This window comes from Spinacia oleracea, chromosome 2, assembly GCF_020520425.1.
Source record: "Spinacia oleracea cultivar Varoflay chromosome 2, BTI_SOV_V1, whole genome shotgun sequence".
NCBI lineage: Eukaryota > Viridiplantae > Streptophyta > Magnoliopsida > Caryophyllales > Amaranthaceae > Spinacia > Spinacia oleracea.
Window position 1 is genome coordinate 14,972,131 of NC_079488.1, and position 21,397 is coordinate 14,993,527.

Genomic DNA, 21,397 nt, shown 5'->3' on the forward strand with positions numbered 1-21,397 from the left:
GCCACAGATAGGTGAGATCTGAATCATCCTTTTTTGGCCTTTTTGGTATTTATGTTATATACTTGTTTGTCGTGATCTAATAAATAAAGTCCATTGACTAATCTAGCAGATCCATAAAACATCTCTTTAAAATAAAACGAACAACTATTGTCTTTTATTATAAAGGAAAATCCCTTAGCATCTAAGCAAGAAACTGAAATGATGTTTTTAGTAAGACTTGGAACATGGAAACATTCTTCCAGTTCCAAAACTAGCCCGGAGGGCAACGACAAATAGTAAGTTCCTACAGCTAATGCAGCAATCCGTGCTCCATTTCCCACTCGTAGGTCGACTTCACCCTTGCTTAACTTTCTACTTCTTCTTAGTCCCTGTGGATTGGAACATAAGTGTGAGCCACAACCTGTATCTAATACCCAAGAAGTTGAATTAGCAAGTATACAGTCTATAACGAAAATACCTGAAGATGGAACGACTGTTCCGTTCTTCTGATCTTCCTTTAGCTTCAAGCAATCTCTCTTCCAATGCCCCTTCTTCTTGCAGTAGAAGCATTCGGATTCAGAAGTGGGTTGACTGACCTTTCTCTTTGCAGATTTGGCGCCAGTTTGCTTAGTTGGGCTGGCCTTGTTGCCACCTTTCTTAGCATTCCTCTTCTTTCCAGATTTCTTGAACTTGCCCCCACGCACCATAAGCACATCCTGCTTATCACTTTTGAGCGTCTTTTCAGCGGTTTTCAGCATACCGTGAAGCTCAGTGAGCGTTTTGTCCAGACTATTCATACTGTAGTTCAGTTTGAACTGATCATACCCGCTATGAAGAGAATGGAGGATGGTGTCTATAGCCATTTCCTGAGAAAATTGCTGATCCAGCCGACTCATATTCTCAATGAGTCCAATCATTTTGAGAACATGTGGACTTACGGGCTCGCCTTTCTTAAGCTTGGTCTCAAGAATTTGCCTATGAGTCTCGAATCTTTCGACTCGAGCCAGATCTTGGAACATGTTCTTCAACTCACTGATGATTGTGAAAGCATCTGAGTTGATGAACGTTTTCTGCAGATCCGCACTCATGGTGGCGAGCATTAGACATTTCACATCCTTGTTGGCATCAATCCAACGATTGAGGGCTGCCTGAGTGACCCCGTCGCCTGGAGCTTCGGGCATCACCTCATCTAGGACATACTCCTTTTCTTCCTGCATAAGAACTATTTGCAAGTTCCTTTGCCAGTCAAGGAAGTTTTTCCCGTTCAACTTCTCCTTTTCGAGAATTGATCGAATGTTGAATGAATTGTTGTTTGCCATATTAAAAACTACAATTGAAAAGAATAAACAAATAAATAACCATTCACAGTTTCTCTTAATAAACTTAAATTCTAGCATACATGCATAATTCAATGTTTATTAAGCATTTTATTCAAATTATGTGTTCCGGCAGGTGTGAATAAAATGATTCCAAGATCCTAAAATCATTGAAGAACTAAGCACAGTTTGTCGACTTAATCCTAGAACATCTTAGGTAAGCAAAAGCCTTTTGCTAATAGTCTAGAAACTATTCTTGGTTGATAGGTACGTCTAAGAACTTATTAGGTAAACCTATCGAATTTGCCACGACATAAAAGGACTCCTTACTTATATCGTTGAGTTTCACCAAAACTAACATGTACTCACAATTATTTGTGTACCTTGCCCCTTTAGGACCAATAAGTAACACCTCGCTGAGCGAAAACTATTACTAGATTGATGTAAATGATATCCAAGCAAGTGTATATTTTGGCATGGCACCTTTTAACTCAATTTTTAAGTTTGGAACTTAAGGCTCTTACTATGTTGGTTAGATTTTAAGTGAACTAAAATCCTTAATCATGCAACATAATCAAGCTTTTGATCTCATGCATTTTAAGACATATTTAAAACAATAAATAACTTAAAACATGCATAAGATATTTGTGATCTAGTATGGCCCGACTTCATCTTGAAGCTTTGACTTCAAAGTCCGTCTTGAAAATCTCCGTGGGAGGCACCATTTTCTTCAAATAGGATAAGCTATAACTAATTACAACTATTTGATGGTTCGCAGACCATATTTGAATTGAAAAATAACTTTGGTACTTTAGACCAATTACATTCAAATTAATGGTACGCAGACCATATTTTCTATCCTATTTGGGCCATACTAGTCACTTCATAACCTGCAAAACAGTACATATACAATATATACCATTCACCCATTCATTATCATGAATGGCCCACATAGCTGGTTAGTAAAACACATTATGCATCACGTAAACATTTGCAGCAATTAATCAAGGGCACCAATAATCTACCAATTATTCAGTCCTTATTAATTCTAATCAAGTTGTTTTAACCTTAAGGATTTGTAGACCTAATCAAGAGTTTATGACTAAAAAGCGCTCCCACTTAAACCAATAAATTCATATGCTTTACCAATTTTAAACATAAAAATGTATTTCTAGTCTAACCGGAAACATACAAATTTAATTAAAATTTAAAGCTCATATCAATTTATAATTGAATCCAAAAATTTAATTTAATTTCAGTCGTATTTAAATTAATTCATGATTTTAATTTTAGTAAAATAATTAGAATAAATAACATTTATTATAATTATAATATTCAAAATTAAAATCCAAGAAAATAATTCAAATTATTAATTTTAAAATTAATTAAAATTACGTGAACTGAAATTTTCAAATTAAACATTCAAAACGATCTAATCGTAACGCAAACACCCTACGCGTTGCACGCCCATGGACCGTACGCACACAGCCATTGCTGGCCATGTGCGCGCAGCCCATGCGCTCGTCGCATAGCTGCTGCTTCCCTATCGCAAGCCTCCGCACGCATTGGTGCTCGCTGCGCGCGCTAGCGCTCATCGCACGCGAGCTATCGCTCGCAGTGCGCGCGCGCGACATCGCTCGCTGGGCGCGCGACATCGCTCGCTGGGCGCGCGAGCCATCGCTCGCTGGGCGCGCGACATCGCTCGCTGTGCGCGCGAGCCATCGCTCGCTGGGGCGCGACATCGCTCGCTGGGCGGGCGACATCGCGCGCTGTGCGCGCGAGTAATGCTGGGCGCAGCGCTCGTGGCACGCGAGCTTGCGCTCGCTGCGCGCGAGGCTGCGCGCTCTTGTGCGAGGCAGCGCGCGTTGTGGCGCAGCTCGCTTGCTGCCCACACGCGACTGCCTTGGCTCGCCCTTCGCCCATGCCCATTCGTTCATTGCTCGTGGCACACGACACAAGGCAGGGCTGCTGCCTTGTGCTCGTGCACTACGCCCTTGCTCATTGCATTCGTGCCGCACGGGCAACGAGCTCCCTTGCTCGTCGTCGCATGCCCGCATTATACAACACCCCTTAAGGGTAACACGAAGCGTCCATTGCTTCGTGCGTGCGAGTTTTATGAACGAATCGCATAAAAATTTAAAATTTATATTTAAAATTAATGACAAATTAATAAATAATATTAATTTCATAATTTTAGGGCGAAAAAATCGAAAATTTATTATCCAATTGATTTCCGATTGTTATGGATTCAAGTCTAGGTCATAAAAATTTAAAATTTATCGTAAATTTACAATTTTTATGGTGGTTTTTAATCATAGGTTTCTAATTAAATTACAATTAATTATGAAAATCAAATTAATTCTAAATTATTCTAATTTTCAACAAATTAATCATAATTACAAATTAGATTGCATAATTAACAAGACTAGGCATTCAAACTTGTTAAACATATGCAGTAGGTCAATCAAAAATTCAAGATTTATCAACAAGAATCGCAAATATTTAATTTAACATCTTAAATTTACGAAATTTTGCATTCGAAAAACTAAAACCTTCGAAAAGTCATAGTTAGGCTTCGAATTTGAGAATTCTGGGTTCGGCAGAAAAATACTATTTTTGTCAAAATTTTAGAATGCCTTTTACATGCGGAATTGACACAAAAATCACTCGATTCGGATGAGTAACGAAGAAACTGCCGAAAAACTGCGTACGTATAATTAAATAAACGCAATTTGCAATTAATTAACAATTACGAAAATTAATCACCCCTTTTAATTCTTGCAAATTTGTAATATTTAACCATGTTCATGCAATTTAGATTATGAAAATAATAAGGGGCTCGTGATACCACTGTAAGGTTATGATTCATATGACAGTTCATAAATCATGCGGAAAAACCATAAAGCCAGGAAACATATTATTTACACATAATCATTTAGCATAGTTTAGATGCATACTCTTTGTTGCGTGCCTTCCCTAGCTGCGCCCGAACCGAACAAGAACAAGTCTTTAGGACTCCAAGTGTCGTCCCTCCGTAGATAGTCCACAGCACGTCCGGATCCGCCTTAAGATTGACCAACTAGAATCGCCCTTAAGGTTCTAATATTTTCGGTTAGGTAGGCAAGAATATTGGCTGATTTTTCTGCTTAAAAATCTTAGTTTTGAATACTTAAAACTTGTGTATAAATAATGACCCCTAGGCCTTTATTTATAGAGTTATGGAAAAGGAATCGTAATCCTAGTAGGATACGAATTAATTGAAATTAGAATCCTACATGAATTCTATTTAATTAATTTATCCAATTAGGAATAGGAATTTAATCATACACTAACTCTTGTAGATTTAGGAATCACGCATGAGCACAAACTCACACACACACGGCAGCCACAAGGGCTGCCCATGCGCGTGCGAGCAGCAGCCCACGCAGCGCGGCCCACGCATCCGTGGCCTTGGCGCGCGCTGGGCCTGCCTTGCGGTAGGCATGGGCGCTGCCTTGGCTGGGCTTGTGGCGCGCGTGCTTGCTGGGCGATGGCCCGGCTTCGTGCTGGGCCTTCGTCCGGCAGGCCTCGTCCGATGCTAATTCGTACGATACGCTTCCGATTAAATTTCCAGTTCCGGAATTTATTTCCGATACGAACAATATTTAATATTTCCGATTCCGGAATCAATTTCCGTTTCGAACAAATATTTAATATTTCCGTTTCCGGAATTATTTTCCGATTCCGATAATATTTCCGATTCTGACAATATTTCCGTTTCCGGCAATATTTCCGATTCTGGTAATATTTCCATTTCCAATAATATTTTCCGATACGTACCATGTTTCCGTTTCCGGCAACATCTACGACTTGGATAATATTCATATTTCCGATACGATCCATATTTCCGTTTCCGGCAATATCATCGTTTCCGGAGTATTCATTTCTTGCCTGTGACGATCTTAGCTCCCACTGAAACCAAGATCCGTCGGTTCCGAATATTCATAGATGGAGTATTTAATGCCATTAAATACTTGATCCGTTTACGTACTATTTGTGTGACCCTACGGGTTCAGTCAAGAGTAAGCTGTGGATTAATATCATTAATTCCACTTGAACTGAAGCGGCCTCTAGCTATGCATTCAGCTCACTTGATCTCACTGAATTATTAACTTGTTAATTAATACTGAACCGCATTTATTAGACTTAACATAGAATGCATACTTGGACCAAGGGCATTATTTCCTTCACCTATAAGTTTATGTTTAAACAAAAAGTAAACCTAGCAATCAAACTTCCTTGGTATCATATACCGCTTGAGGTTCTTACTTCGGTAATAACTCAAATGATGGAAGCTAGGATAGACTAATGACCTACAAGTGGAAAATGAAGCATGGCAATGCTACATTAGTTGTAGGGTAGTCATCTAGTTTGTTTTAAGTCCTTTCAAGGCTGGAACTTAATGGCTATTTTGTTCCATAATCAGCATACCTAAATTTCTGCTTCAAACACAGAAAGACTCACATTCAAGAAAAACATAAACTATGTTTGTTTGTGAATTTGAATGAAATGGTCATTTACGGGTTGAGTCAATATGCTTGATTAAAACAAACAAATATTTAACAATAAGAACTTTACTAGGTTCAAATCAATCTCTTGATTTGAGTTCCACAAACCTTTAGCATTGTTTCTTAGACCATGTCAACAAGTTAACGTTCTAAAGCTCTATTTTGATGGACTTTTGAAAGTTGATTGATTTCTAGATCATTCAAGACAAGCTAGTCTTACTTGTTGAAAGTAACAAAAGATATGAACTATTGTTAGAACACCTAGACAATAGAGTTCAGATCTAAAGAAAGAATTTATGACTTTATTATTTCACCTAGATTTGAGTGAATATTGGTTTATTTACTCAATGTGATATAAGTTTGAATCTGTTTGGCTAGTTCAAAGATTCAGAAGTACAAAACCCACTTGGCAAGAAATCATAAAGATCTAGGTTAGATCATTTTGATGATTACTTAAGTCAAGAATGATCATCAATGATTGTGTGTTATAATTTCACGATCGAGCTCCATAAGATATGGTATATCTAAGTTGGAATGATCGAAGTCAATTAGTACTTGCTTCGATCAATGATGAATCATAAAGACTTTTTCCTATAATTTCTAAACAAAATGCTCAACTACCACCAAACTAAACCAAATTCTGCAAAGCTATTGAAAAGTAAATTCAGAACATCTTTTCAATAATAATATATCTAAAAGAGTTGCTAAACTCAGTGGGAGCTTAGTGATTGTTATTCTACAAACTAAGGCCCAAGTATAGATATATGTTTCATTGTGATTTATTCAAATGAGACACACGGGTATTGTTTCTACCACGAATATTTAAGAACATAATGTTTGTTTGCTCGAAATAGTGTCCTTTTGGGATTCTTTTACAAAATGACAAGTGGAAGAAAATAGACCTCGAAAGTCTTCGAGGCGAACAACAAACATAAATGGACATTCCGGAGGCTTTTCGAAGTTCTTCAGAAAATCCGAACACTTATTCTTTAAGTACTTTGGAAGTGGCTTTAAAGAATGGACATCTCTTAGAAGACTTTACAAGTTCTCCAAGGAGAACAAGAATATTCAAAGGAATTTCAAGTGGCTATTGATATTCTATTGTTTGATGTTCTATACCCAAGTAGGCATATAGTTCAAGTCACTGAAATTATGAGATTCTTCTATTAGATAGTGAAGAAACATAGAGTTCAGGTCACTAAAACTATGAGATTATTCTATTAGATAGTGAAGAAACCTACAACTTGCAGTCGAACTATTATCATGTAGATCAATGAGTTTGTGACTTGTAAGAAAGCTATGACGAAACCCTGATTCCCTAAAATGGTTAGAGACCATATATAGACTCAAATGTTTTAGATGGTTAAAGGCCATAAAACATAATCAATGTTTTGATGACAAAATTGAAATTTTGTTGATTTGCAAGATGGTTTACACCTATTGGTTTCAAATTGGTTTGAAGGATAAAAACTATCAAACATGGAAGTGTGTCTTCACACAAAGCTAGATTAGTTGCTAAAGGTATCAAGAAAATTCATGGCATGGATTGTGTTGAAACCTCATGCAAAATCGTAATGCTCTAGTCTATAAATCAAGCAATGATTGCATATCGGTACATATGAAATTGAAATTTTGTTGATTTGCAAGATGGTTTACACCTATTGGTTTTAAATTGGTTTGAAGGATAAAAACTATCAAACATGGAAGTGTGTCTTCACACAAAGCTAGATTAGTTGCTAAAGGTATCAAGAAAATTCATGGCATGGATTGTGTTGAAACCTCATGCAAAATCGTAATGCTCTAGTCTATAAATCAAGCAATGATTGCATATTGGTACATATGGCAATTGGATGACAAAACGTATTCCCCAATCAGATGTTGAAAGAACTATGTACATGACATGTCATAGGATTTGTGGATCCAAATAAATACTTGAAAAGGAAAGCTAGCTTATGAAATCTAAGTACAGATTTAAGCAAGCAATTGGGAATTGGAACTGTATTTTAGTGAAGCTAATAAGTATTTTAGTTTCATAAAATGTACATGATTCTTATAGATGTATAAGAAGTTTAGTGGGAGTACATAAAACTTAATTGGTCCTATGTGTGTTACACATATATCTCTCTATTGTGAATGACATTCAAATGCTAATGACTTATATTTGAAATTGATCATCAATGATGGACCAAGGCGAAACTTAGTACATACTGGGTACTAAGATCTATTTACAAAGATCTTAGAATATTGTTAATTAATGGCATTTACTAAATCAAACACGAAAGACTCCATTGGAGATATTTGGCCCATATGAATAAATCTAAGTAAAGAATATTTGTACTATGTATAAGCATTTACTAAGTTAAACATCAAAGAGTCTAAATGAGATTCTTAACCTATACTATATGTCAAAGAATTAGCTGGATTTAGTATCTACTGAAACTAGATTAGCTAAAATTACATGGATAGAATTCATTTGGGAATTATTCTGCAAAAGAATTTATCATGTATGATGTAATCTGAGGATCGCCAAAAATTTATCGTATGGCTTTAGGCATTACGAACATATACCAATCTCTATTGATCTAAGTAAAGATCAACTAGATTGAGATCAAGAAAATCCTATGGTACTTGAAAAGGTAAATAGGAATAGTTTTTTATTCAAGGAAATAAAGATATGCTAAAAATTGATGCTACACGCATAAACACTGGCAAAAAATCAAGCAAGATCCATTTGGAGTTAACCATTGGCAAGGACGAGCTATAGAGCATCGTGTTTTAAAATGGCAACATGGATTAAAGACCATGAGTTGTTGCGTGGGAAATTAAAAATTAATTTCTATGTTCTAAGATACAGTTGGAAAGTCTTCTACATATCCGTGAACCACTTGGATAAGAAAATCCAAACAAAGCATCACTAGCAACTTAAAACAGTTGAAGTAAAAGTAATTATTTCCTAAGAAGCAATTAAACAGAGTTGTTTATGTTAAAGAGTTCTTCACTGAACTTGGGTAGATCACATGTCAGTTGACTTAATGGTTCTTCATTGCAAAATGTGTAGAACCACTATTGAAGTAAGAAAGACTAGATCACATAATAATCAAACTCAAAAGATCTTATCATCCTATCTCGAAAGATATTCAATGAAAGGGATATTAAGAATGGAAAAGCATGATAACTAAACCTATGCAACAAGTGAGAAGCAACACTCACATTGTAGCACTGGAAATCAAGCATAGCTTTGAAATCCATGAACTGTTTTAAAGATGGGTTAGAGGCCCATGGTTGTAAAACATTGGGGTTAAACATTTATCATATATGAAATGTATTCCATTTAATCTTGGTTTAGTATTACATGATGAGTCCTTTCTATTTGACAATATATTCAAGGTAGACTATCAAGACTATGGTCCTGTGACCAAGAAATGTCTATCAAGTGAACTTGAATGTCAAAAGTTGAAAATGGTCCCTGGTCGGAAGTTTTCTATAAAGGTGGACGCATAGAAAACGCTAGACGACTAGAATGCAAGATGACTAGTAGTTATGTTTCTTGAACTATATGGACATGGCCATGTCGAAATCATTTGCATAGATACTTACTTTGAGAAGACTAGTATCGGACAGACCTATGAAACTTTACTGTAAGAGATGAAAATCTGTCATAAGTAAATTTCATTAAAATTATTACACTAATCCTCAATACCTGAGTGATTTGAGATTACTTGTTTGAGAACTGGTTACTTTGACGTTTTCAACCGTCGCACCGTAAAAGGAGGCTATAACGGCAACGCTCGTGTAATCACCTATCTAACTAAGTCTGTGTAATCACCTATCAAACTAAGTCTAACCTCAAGATTTCAAGATTGGGATTGTCCTCCTATAAATCGGGATGAGATCCTGAAAGTTGTACAAGGCCACTCGGAGAGCTAGAAACTGTAAAATGCATGGCCGTGCTCATATGAATCATACGCTATGACTATCTGTTTATTTGATCAGTTGAACTCTGAAACCGGGAATACCTCTGAACATAATAAGGATGACAACTCTTACCTTATGTTCATGAACAAGCATCAAGCGACAAAGGAATTAGGCAATGCACACTTGCCCCTAAGGACAAGTGGGAGACTGGATGAAATAATTCCCTTGGTCCAAGTATGCATGCAATTCTAAGTCTAATAAATGTGGTTCAGTATTAATTAATTATACAAGTTAATAATTCATTGAGATCAAGTGAGCTGAATGCCTAGCTAGAGGCCGCTTCAGTTCAAGTGGAATTAATAATATTAATCCACAGCTTACTCTTTACTAAACCCGTAGGGTCACACAAATAGTACGTTAACGGATCAAGGATTTAAGTGAATTAAATACTCCATTTATGGATATTCGGAATCGACGGATCTCGGTTCCAGTGGGATCTGAAATCGTCAAAAGGAAAATTATGAATACTCCGGAAATGATGATATTGCCGGAAACGGAAATATGGATCGTATCCGAAATATAAATATTATCCAAGTCGTAGATGTTGCCGGAAACGGAAACATGGTATCTATCGGAAAATATTTTCGGAAATGGAAATATTGCCGGAATCGGAAATATTGCCGGAAATGGAAATATTGCCGCAATCGGAAATATTGCCGCAATCGGAAATATAGCCGCAATCGGAAATATAGCCGCAATCGGAAATATTGCCGCAATCGGAAATATTGCCGAAAACGGAAATATTGCCGGAATCGGAAATATTGCCGCAATCGGAAATATTGCCGAAATCGGAAAAATTATCGGAATCGGAAATAAATTCTGAAAACGGAAATATTAAATATTTGTTCGAAACGGAAATCAATTCCGGAATCGGAAATATTAAATATTGTTCGAATCGGAAATGAAATCCGGAATCGGAAAACGAATCGGAAGCGCGACGTACGAAATAAACATTGGACGAGCTTGCTAGACGCAAGGGCCCAGCACGAAGCCAGGCCCGCGCCTAGCGAAGCCCGCGCAAGAGAGCAGCAACAAAGCAGCGCAGCCCGCCTAGCAAGGCAGGCCCAGCTAAGCACAACGCAAGGCCAGGCCCAGCCGAGAAAGGCAAGGCCAGCAGCAGCAGCGCCCATGCTATGGGCCGCGTGACTACCTGCTGGGCCGAGCCGCGCGCGCACAACACGCCCTTCGTATGTTGTGCGTGTGTGTGTTGTGTTCGTGCATGCTTCGAATCCTTATACGCTTAGGATTTGTTCGGTTAGTTTTTTCCTAAATCCACTAGAGTTAGTCATTTAATTAAACACTAAAATACATAGGATTAATTTAAGTAGAATTCTAATTGAATTAGTAAATTGAATCCTAGTGGAAATATAATTTCGATATTTCCTCCCTATAAATACGTGATACATAATCACAATTTATAACACATCAATCATAAGTATTCATATAGTTTTAAGATTAAACTAAGCTTAATAATTTGCCAAATAATTAAGTTCGAATAACATAAAACCTTAGACTATATTCTAGTTAATTGAATCTAAGGAGGATCCGAACGTGCTGTGGACTATCTACGGAGGGACTACACTTGGAGTCCTAAACTTGTTCTTGTTCGGTTCGGGAGCAGCTAGGGAAGGCACGCGTCACATGTATGTATCCTAAATTATGCTAATTGACTATGTGGCAATTAATTTGGATTCCTGGCTTTATGGTTTTTTCGCATGAAATATATGTTTTATATTTGTGATAACCTAACATTTTCAACAATGGATGGAAGGGGAACAGATTCCTCTTCGAAGACAAAATCCCTAATATCTCCCCCCAAACTCAACATCCTCAAAGAACCGGGCATTTCCAGTCTCAAAGATTGATCTAGTAGTGGGACAATAAAATTTATACCCTCTTGACCGTTCAGAGTATCCCACAAAATAGCTACTAACTGTTTTTGAGTCCAACTTCTTTTCATTTGGCCTATAAGGCCTTGCCTCAGCTGGACATCCCCAAATATATAAGTGCCTTATACTGGGCTTTTTCCCAGTCCAAAACTCATGAGGAGTTTTAGTAGCTGCTTTTGTAGGAACTTTGTTTAGGATATAAGCTGCAGTCTTAATTGCCTCTCCCCAGAGTGATTCTGGTAAGGTTATATGACTAATCATACTCCTTACCATGTCCTTTAAAGTCCGCTTACGTCTCTCAGCTACACAATTCATGGTAGGAGATCCTGGCATAGTGTATTTAGGGACGATTCCACTCTTCGAGGAATTTAGCAAATGGCCCTGGACGTTGTTCACCTGATCCGTCGTATCTACCATAGTATTCACTACCACGGTTAGATTTGACAGCTTAATTGTTTTGCCAAGTTGGTTTTCCACCTCAGCCTTAAATTTTTTGAACACATCCAGTGATTGAGACTTCTCATGAATGAGATAAAGATAACCATATCGAGAAAAGTCGTCTATGAACGTAATGAAATATGGTTGACCATTTCTAGCAGGTATAGAGAATGGCCCACATATATCTGTATGAATAAGTTCTAAAACATCCGTAGTTCGATTGGCTTCAAATCTCCTTGTGTTTGTCTGTTTCTCCTTAATACACTCAACACATATTTGAAAATATGAAAGATCAAGGGGATCAAGAATTCCGTTTGACACAAGCCTTTCAATTCTTTCTTTAGATATGTGCCCTAAACGTTTGTGCCATAATCTAGCGGAATCCTCATTAGTTAACTTTCGCTTTGTACCTCTTGAACTTGTATGCAAGGCTTCATTATAATAAGCAAAGGTGTCAAGAAAATATAGGTTGTCATAATGGGATAAAGAACCAGTACCTACGATATTTAAATTTAGAGAAAGAGTAAAGTGGCTATTTCCAAAAGAACAAGAATAACCAAATTTGTTCAATACAGAAATAGAAACCGAATTCCGTCTAAAAGACGGTACAACGAAAGTCTCCTTCAAATCCAAATAAAAACCAGTTCTTAACAACAACCTGAACGTCCCTACTGCTTCAACCTCAACTGATTTGCCATCGCACACATAAATGAATCTTTCATCATCACTTGGATTTCGGCAGCTTAGGCAACCCTGCATAGACACACTTATGTGAGTAGTAGCACCTGAATCTACCCACCAAGTATGACTAGGTACTGAAGCTAAATTAACCTAAGAACAAACCAAAACAGGAAGTGTACCTTTCTTTGCACCCCAAGCGTGATATTTGGTACAATCCTTCTTTAGGTGTCCAGGAGTCTGACAAAAGTAACAACCAACACCTTCATATTTAATTTGTTGATGTTTCTTTTGAGCTGGAGCACTTGCAGCTTCCTTATCCATTTTCCTTTTCTTTTGTTTGCCTTTAAAGGCACTAGCCAAATGAGCACTTTCAGTCTTCTCTTGCTTAAGTCTTTCCTCTTCTTGCACAATGAGATACGATCTCATTAAGAGACCATTTATCCTTTTGACAGTTATAGCTTACCTTGAACTGATTAAACTGTGCAGGAAGAGAGATCAAAATTAAATGCACGAGCAAGTCATCAGACATTTCTAACTTTAGTGCCTTTAATTTTGAAGCAAGATGAGACATTTCCATAATGTACTCCCTTATGTTCCCTTGACCCTTATACTTTATAGAAATTAAGTTCAACAAAGTTATACTTATTTCGCCCTTATCGTTTTTAACAAAGCGCTTCTCAATTTGTTCAAGGAACTCTTTGGCAGTGACCTCATCAGACACAGAGCCCCTAAATGATTCTGGAATTTCCCACTTCATGATCATTAGACACATACAATTATCGCTCGTCAATTCTTGGTGTAATAATTTGACACTGATCAGGTGTTCTCAGTCTCATCCGTGTAACGGTCCCACTTCTCAAAGTCACGCTTTTGATCAGCGGTACTTTCAGCCGTAAGAGCAGCGGGTTTATCCGTTCTCAATGCAAGGTCAAGATCCATGCAGCCAAGGACAGTGCTTACATTTTCCTTTCCATCCATAAAGTTGGTCCCATTTAGTAATGGAATCTGTGAGGAGGTCGAAAAAGCACGAGGCTAATGCGTGACCTCGTCCCTCGTGGGCGTGACGTTGTCAGATCAAGTGTAATTGGATTTCCTGTGAGTTTACACCCAATCGACTAGTAATATAGGAGTCGCCATTCAGTTTTTAACGACAATGAGAAAAACTGACAAAACCCGGTTATTGTGACATAAAGGGAGTGCACTTATGTTCGACCACAACGGCCATAGGTTCCTTTGTGATCCCTGGTGTGGGGATCGCTCAATGTACACCCGCAGGGCAGAGATTGAGAGTTCGGGGGACTGTAGCTACCGAGAGGAGTGCTCATCGATAATACTCCAGAGGCAGGTTATCCTTACTAGCTCAGCATAAATAATTGAAGGGACATGCGTTAAACTATTAAACTATTCTGAATTGATTTTAGCAATATGCAACACATAACACTAAATCGATCGTGATTATCTTATTTAGATTGATTTAAGGTACCTAGCATGATAATTCAATTGTTCAAGGTATTATCTTATTAGGCGTGATATATCAATCAAGTTAATAGTTTGACAATTTTATAAAAGGGTGATGAAAGCGATTAAATCATATGAGGGACACATTACAACGCACCCTTGAGAGGTGCGTTGTGGTTCTCAGAAAACTAACCACTTGGCTTTGCTATTTCTCCTTTTATTTAACGAATCTCAGGTTTCTAAGCAATGTTCCAGTATTTAGGCTTAATTCATCAAGCTACAAGGGGCAGGATGTTCTGTTCGACTTTTGTGTCGATTGCGACAGAACGCTGGATCAATTTCGCAGCGTGACGCTTAGGCTTAAGGCTAGAGTCAATACTCAGGTTATGCAATTGTGTGTGTTCTTTTCACGTTGGTTTAAGGCTGTATTTATAGGAAAAGAGTGTGTGAAAAGATAGACTTTTGAGATACGAATCCAAAAAGAATCCGGAGGAAAAACGGCCCCAGGCATTTTCAGCGCCCAGGGTTGGGCGCCGAAGATTTCGGCGCCCAGATCCAGGTGTTGAAAATGGGATCTGGGCCGAGTTCTTTGTCAGATTTGGACTCTTAGAATACGGAGCTTTTGAGATTTATCCGAGTCTTATAGTGCGTATTAACTTATGACGGAATGCGTCTGGGCCCGTTACGAACTCTAGGTTCGTTAGGAATTTAATTAATACGTAACTCTTATTTTCGAATTATACCAGGAATGCAAATTCTATCTCTTTTAGGATTTATGTTGGAGTGCAATACCTAATTCTGACAGGTTTCTATCTTTTATGACTTTGCCACTTTTAACAACTACCTTTTATGGTGGTTACTATTCTTAGCAGGTTTCTATAAATAGTAGCTTTGGCTGAAATGAAAGGGTGATTGAGATTCGTTATTTCATAGGAGATGCGTTGCCAAGCGGAGATTTATGTTCTCATCATCGAACCTTCCCTTTCGGGAATGGGGACAAAAGTAGGCGTCTACAGTTAGCCCCCACTTTGACTGAGTCTCGAGATGAGACGATGGTCAAAGTACTAGACGGAGTGCGTCATACAAGCCATGGTGTATGTGACCTGTTTTGCGAGGGTCTCACGAGCCCCCGAGTGATAACATTTGACTTAAGGGTCATCACTTGAAGTGTTAACACATTCCTCACGTGTCATTGGAATTTGTTAACTGATAGTATAGAAACTCCCTCACTTTGTCATTGGAAGTACCTAAAGATGTTTTCGAAATCAAAGCTATAAAGTGTAACTAGGCCTGGCCAAGCCCAATCATGAGGTAAAACGTTTTAAAGATTCTCATTTTCAGGGTTAGCTAAACGAGAAAACCCCCTTGTTTTTATAGGACGTAAAACGAAAGAAAATCCAGCACATCGTTCTTTTTGGAAAAACAGAAAACCAATCCTTTGAATTTTGGAAAAGGGAAACCATCCTTTGATTTTTGGAAAAGGGAAACCATCCTTTGATTTTTGGAAAAGGGAAACCATCCTTTGATTTTTGGAAAAGGATAAACCGGGAAAAGTTATCGCTGCAGCGACTAAGGACCTGCGTGGTTAGTGACGCAAACCCCGCTCGCTGAAGGTGGGAGAGCCTGTCCGCTGAGGGTGAACGTCCCGTCCGATAGAAGTGGACGAATCTGTTTTGATGTTTTGAAAATAAGCCTGTCCGCTGAGGGTGGACGCCGCGTCCGACAGAAGTGGACGAATCTGTTTTGATGTTTTGAAAATAAGGATCTACGCTGTTTGTGACGCAGACCCCGCCGGCTGAAGTTGGCGAGCCTGTTTTTGTTTTTGAAGATTTTATTTCATTTTCATATTCGAAAACTGAGGACCTGCGCGGTTAGTGACGCAGACCCCGCCGGCTGAAGATGGCGAGCCTGTTTTTATTTTGAAGATTTTATTTTCTTTTCATCTTGCCTATATATTTTTTTAATAAAAGGCTTTTATGATTACAACCTGTTGGTGGGTCGCAATATTTTCCAATTGGTCGTATCCTATAAGTGGGTCCACACTGTGTATGTCTCTCGTTAATAAATAACGAGATTTTTGGAATACCGTTGTTTTTCCGCGGGAAAGGAATATTAAGACAACAAATAATTCTCACAAAAGAAAACTCACGCATGCCCCGACAGCGAATATTCGCTGTCTGGGGAAGCACTTTCATCGCCCAGCGCTGGGCTTGAGAATTTCTAACGCCCAGAGTGGGGCGTTGAAAATGCAAGGGGACACTGGTCTTTAAAAGACGCGACCCGTCTCCCTCTTCCCCATTCTTTCGCCATTTTCATTCGAGCTTTCTACTCAACTTACTCATTTTTCACTCGTTTCCTTCATTTTTCTTCACGAATTCCACTCCAAGTCACTTCCTAATCCTCCCAATGTAAGTAATTTTCAGTAATTTTAAGCTTTTTGTCAAATTTGAGTATTTTTTGTTGAGTGTTCTTGAACTTTGAAATTGATTTGGGGGTTTTTGATTTCGTGCCCCTTTCTTTCAATTAGATAGTTGAAAATGTTCTATATGACATGTTAATTAGTTTGTGCATGTCAATTTTCGCAAGTATGTTGGTTTTTGTTGAGCTTGGATATATTTATACTAGCCCCCAAGTGCACCTACGATTCTAGTATTTTCTTGCAATGAAGGTGTTCTTGGTATACTGCTTGCGTTCTTCATAATTCATGAGTGACAAATTATGAAAGAATTTTGATTTTGTTGGAGTTAATTTTGTTTAGGGAGGTATTTGCTCAATTTGAATTTAGTACCATGTTTTTAGGGAACAAAATTGTATGACTCCATTTTATGAGCGGAATGCACTCTTTTAGAGATGGTAAGTGCCATCTTGTTAAAGGTATAATGCCTTATTGTTGTGTCGTTGACCAGCATGTCTTGCGAGTCATCACCGTCTTCTGGCGACCACGCAGAGCGCGGTATGACACGTCAGTCCATCGGCGCGGGACCCCTGTGGGTGGGTCCTGTGTATTACGACGGCCGGGACTTGCATTACGACCTGGAGCACCACTTGACTACCCGTCTTCACGCGAGGAGGGATACTACAGTCCGCGGTTATGGTGCGGCGATGAGCGAGACCGTTTTTGGCTACCTGAGTCTGGACGCCCAGGTTTTGGTGAGGGAGAGTTCATTGTTCCCGGTAGTGGAGACTTTCTGGGAGATACTGCGACTCAACATCTCCCTATCTTTCTTACAGTCATTTATGAGATGGTGGTGGGACACCACCAATACCTTCCATTTTCCTTGGAGCGAGATGACGATTACTTCGGAGGACTACACCGCTTTGACGGGCTTGACCTTTACGGGGATTCCCGTTCGACTGAGGTCTGGTGGCCCGCTGCTGACCGTTGTTGAGGGTACCAGGCTCATGGGCTCGTGGCTGGGTCGGAGATTGCCTTCGTACCAGGCCCGTGGGATACCCTATGTTGATTTGATGTGGGGCCTGGAGCATGGGGTGGAGTCGCCTTTGAGACAGGCCCGGCTGTTTTACCTCCACTTCATCACTTCTACTTTTCTGTCGGGTCCTACTAACACCTTTGACCCGAGGTGGATAGACTGGGTGGAGCACGTGTCTTCGCTAGGCGCCTACTGCTAGGGCGATTTGGGCTATGCGACACTCGTGGGCAAGATGAGTTTGGCGGTGCGAGACTCGGACCCCCGTAGATGTCATTTCGTCATCGCATTGGCGGGGGTGCCGCGCTTGATTGAGGTATGTGCCTCGCTCTCTTTTTTTTTTGCTTTCTGGCCTTATTGGGATTTTTGATGTACATTTTGTTTTACTACCCATTTTCTTTCTTTTATAGCTTTGGGCCTTTGAGCATTTACCTTGGCTGGCTCCCCGAAAGGCGCAAAGGCCTTTGGAGTACCCTGCTGGTCGTCGTTGGGGCTGGAAGAAGAAGCTGACGGCGCGTCCGCCGCCTGATACCGTGTGGGATCTCATTCGGGACGGGAACCCCGAGCATGTAAAGCACCTTTTCCTTATCTCGTTTCTTATTATTTATTTATTTTTTATTTTTTTTGTGCGAGATCTGATTGTGTCTGTATTCACAAATAGGTGGTTTGGACCCCATGGATCTCTTTTAGGGGTGCCTACGATTCGGTCAGGGATAGTTATGCCCTGAGCCAGATGCAGGTTTTATTCATTGGTCGCCGTGACCCCGTCTGGTATTTGGGGGAGCGGGTATGTATGCAGACCATTGGAGTGTTCTCGGTGCCTCATCCTCCACCTGCGACCATGTTGGCCACCCGTTCGATAGGCGAGGCCTGGAGGGTTCATTCGAGGGCGGGCGTACCAGCAACGGAGTTTGTGATAGCAAGAGCTAGCTATCATCAGTTCATCCTGGATTTTCTTCGTCTCCCGGAGCCTGGCGTTGTAAGTCGCTCTTTTTATTTTTATTTCTTGCTTCATTCCCATGCTCGTACCCATATATTCATGTTATCGTGTTTCGTGCAGGAGCATCCTGATCCTGCGTTAGGCGGGTGGGTGCCTCCCGATGCTCGGATCTCATATATTGGGGAGGGTGGATCCGAGCTTGTGGAGATTATCCCGGAGGGCCGGGTTTTCCATGCTCCGCTCCCTGAGGGAGTACAGGCGGTATGCACCTTTCATTTATGGATCTTTCTTATTCTTTTTTTGTTTTCTTTTGTTACTGACATACCCATTTCAGGTCCCGGCCCGCACGGTCAATGCGATGGTGGGGGTGATCAACCGGTTGAAGTCCGCGTTGGTTCGGGCCCGATCCGCTCTACTTAGGTAATGTGCCTGCTTTTTGAGGTCTTTTTGGGATGTACATTTTCTTTGGTTTTCTGTCACTTACTTTTCTTTTTGTTTCTACAGACGGAGACAGGGTGAGCCGGGGGCAATGACGCGGGTGAAGGAAATAATGCCCTTGGTCCAAGTATGCATTTAATGTTAAGTCTAATAAATGCGGTTCAGTATTAATTAACAAGTTAATAAATTCAGTGAGATCAAGTGAGCTGAATGCCTAGCTAGAGGCCGCTTCAGTTCAAGTGGAATTAATGATATTAATCCACAGCTTACTCTTGACTGAACCCGTAGGGTCACACAAATAGTACGTAAACGGATCAAGTATTTAATGGCATTAAATACTCCATCTATGGATATTCGGAATCGACGGATCTTGGTTTCAGTGGGAGCTGAGATCGTCACAAGCAAGAAATGAATACTCCGGAAACGATGATATTGCCGGAAACGGAAATATGGATCGTATCGGAAATATAAATATTATCCAAGTCGTAGATGTTGCCGGAAACGGAAACATGGTACGTATCGGAAAATATTATCGGAAATGGAAATATTGCCGGAATCGGAAATATTGCCGGAAACGGAAATATTGTCAGAATCGGAAGTATTATCGGAATCGGAAAATAATTCCGGAAACGGAAATATTAAATATTTGTTCGAAACGGAAATTAATTCCGGAATCGGAAATATTAAATATTGTTCGTATCGGAAATGAATTCCGGAATCGGGAATTTAATCGGAAGCGTATCGTAGGAATTAGCATCGGACGAGGCCCGCTAGACGAAGGCCCAGCACGAAGCCAGGCCATCGCCCAGCGAGCCACACGCACCATCGCACGCCAAGCCTCGACCAGGCCCAGCGCAAGGCCAGGCCCAGCCAAGGCCTGGGGCGCGCGCGCGAGAACACAACAGCAATGGGCCGAGCGCTGTGCGCCTAGCGTGGGCCGCAAGGCTTGCGCGGGTGTACGGTGACTCGTGCAATGCTCGTGCGGGAATCCTAAAGCAATCGGGATTCGAAATATGATTAAATCCTAAAACTATTAGATAATGATTATTTAATAGAGTCCTAGCAGGATTCTAATTAAACTAATTAATATCCTAATAGGATTATAATTCCTTTTCCATACCTCTATAAATAAGTTTCTAGGGTCATAATTTATAGATACAATTGAAGTATTCAAAGGGTAAGTTTTTGAAAGAAAAATCAGCCATACACTTGCAAACACAATAGCCGAAATTCCTAGTAACCTTAAGGGCGATTCTAGTTGGTCTAACTTGAGGCGGATCCGGACGTACTGTGGACTATCTACGGACGGACGACATTTGGAGTCCTAAAGACTTGTTCTTGTTTGGTTCGGGCGCAGCTAGGGAGGGCACGCTACAAAGTGTATGCTCCTAAATTATGCTAAATGATTATGTGTAAATAATATGTTTCCTGGCATTAAGGTTTTTCCGCATGATTTATGTTTTGTCATATGTATCATAACCTAACACTGGTATCACGAGCCTCTTATTATTTTCATAATCTAAATTGCATAACATGGTTAAATATTACAAATTGCAAGAATTAAAAGGGGTGATTAATTTTCGTAATTGTTAATTAATTGCATATTGCGTTTATTTAATTATATGTACGCAGTTTTTTGGCAGTTTCTTCGTTACTCATCCAAATCGAGTGATTTTCGGACGAACCCAGAATTCCCAAATTCGAAGCCTCACTATGACTTTTCGGAGGTTTTAGTTTTTCGAACGCAAAAGTTTGTAAATTTAAGATGTTAAATTAAATATTTGCGATTCTTGTTGATAAATCTTGAATTTTTTATTGACCTACTGTATATGTTTAACAAGTTTGAATGCCTAGCCTTGTTAATAATGCAATATAATTTGTAATTATGATTAATTTGTTGAAAATTGGAATAATTTAGAATTAATTTGATTTTCATAATTAATTAATAATTTAATTAGATACCTATGATTAAAAACCACCATAAAAGTTGTAAATTTGTGTTAAATTTTAAATTTTTATGACCTAGACTTGAATCCATGTTAATCGGAAATCAATTAATTAATAAATTTTCGATTTTTCGCCCTAAAATTATGAAATTAATATGATTTATTAATTTGTCATTAATTTTGAAAATAAAATTTTTAATTTTTATGCGATTCGCTCATATAACTTGCACGCACAAAGCAATGGACGCTACGTGTTACCCTTAAGGGGTGTTGTATAGTGCGGGCATGCGACGACAAGCAAGGGAGCTCGTCGCCCATGCGATACGAATGCAGCGAGCAAGGCTATGGTGCACAAGCACAAG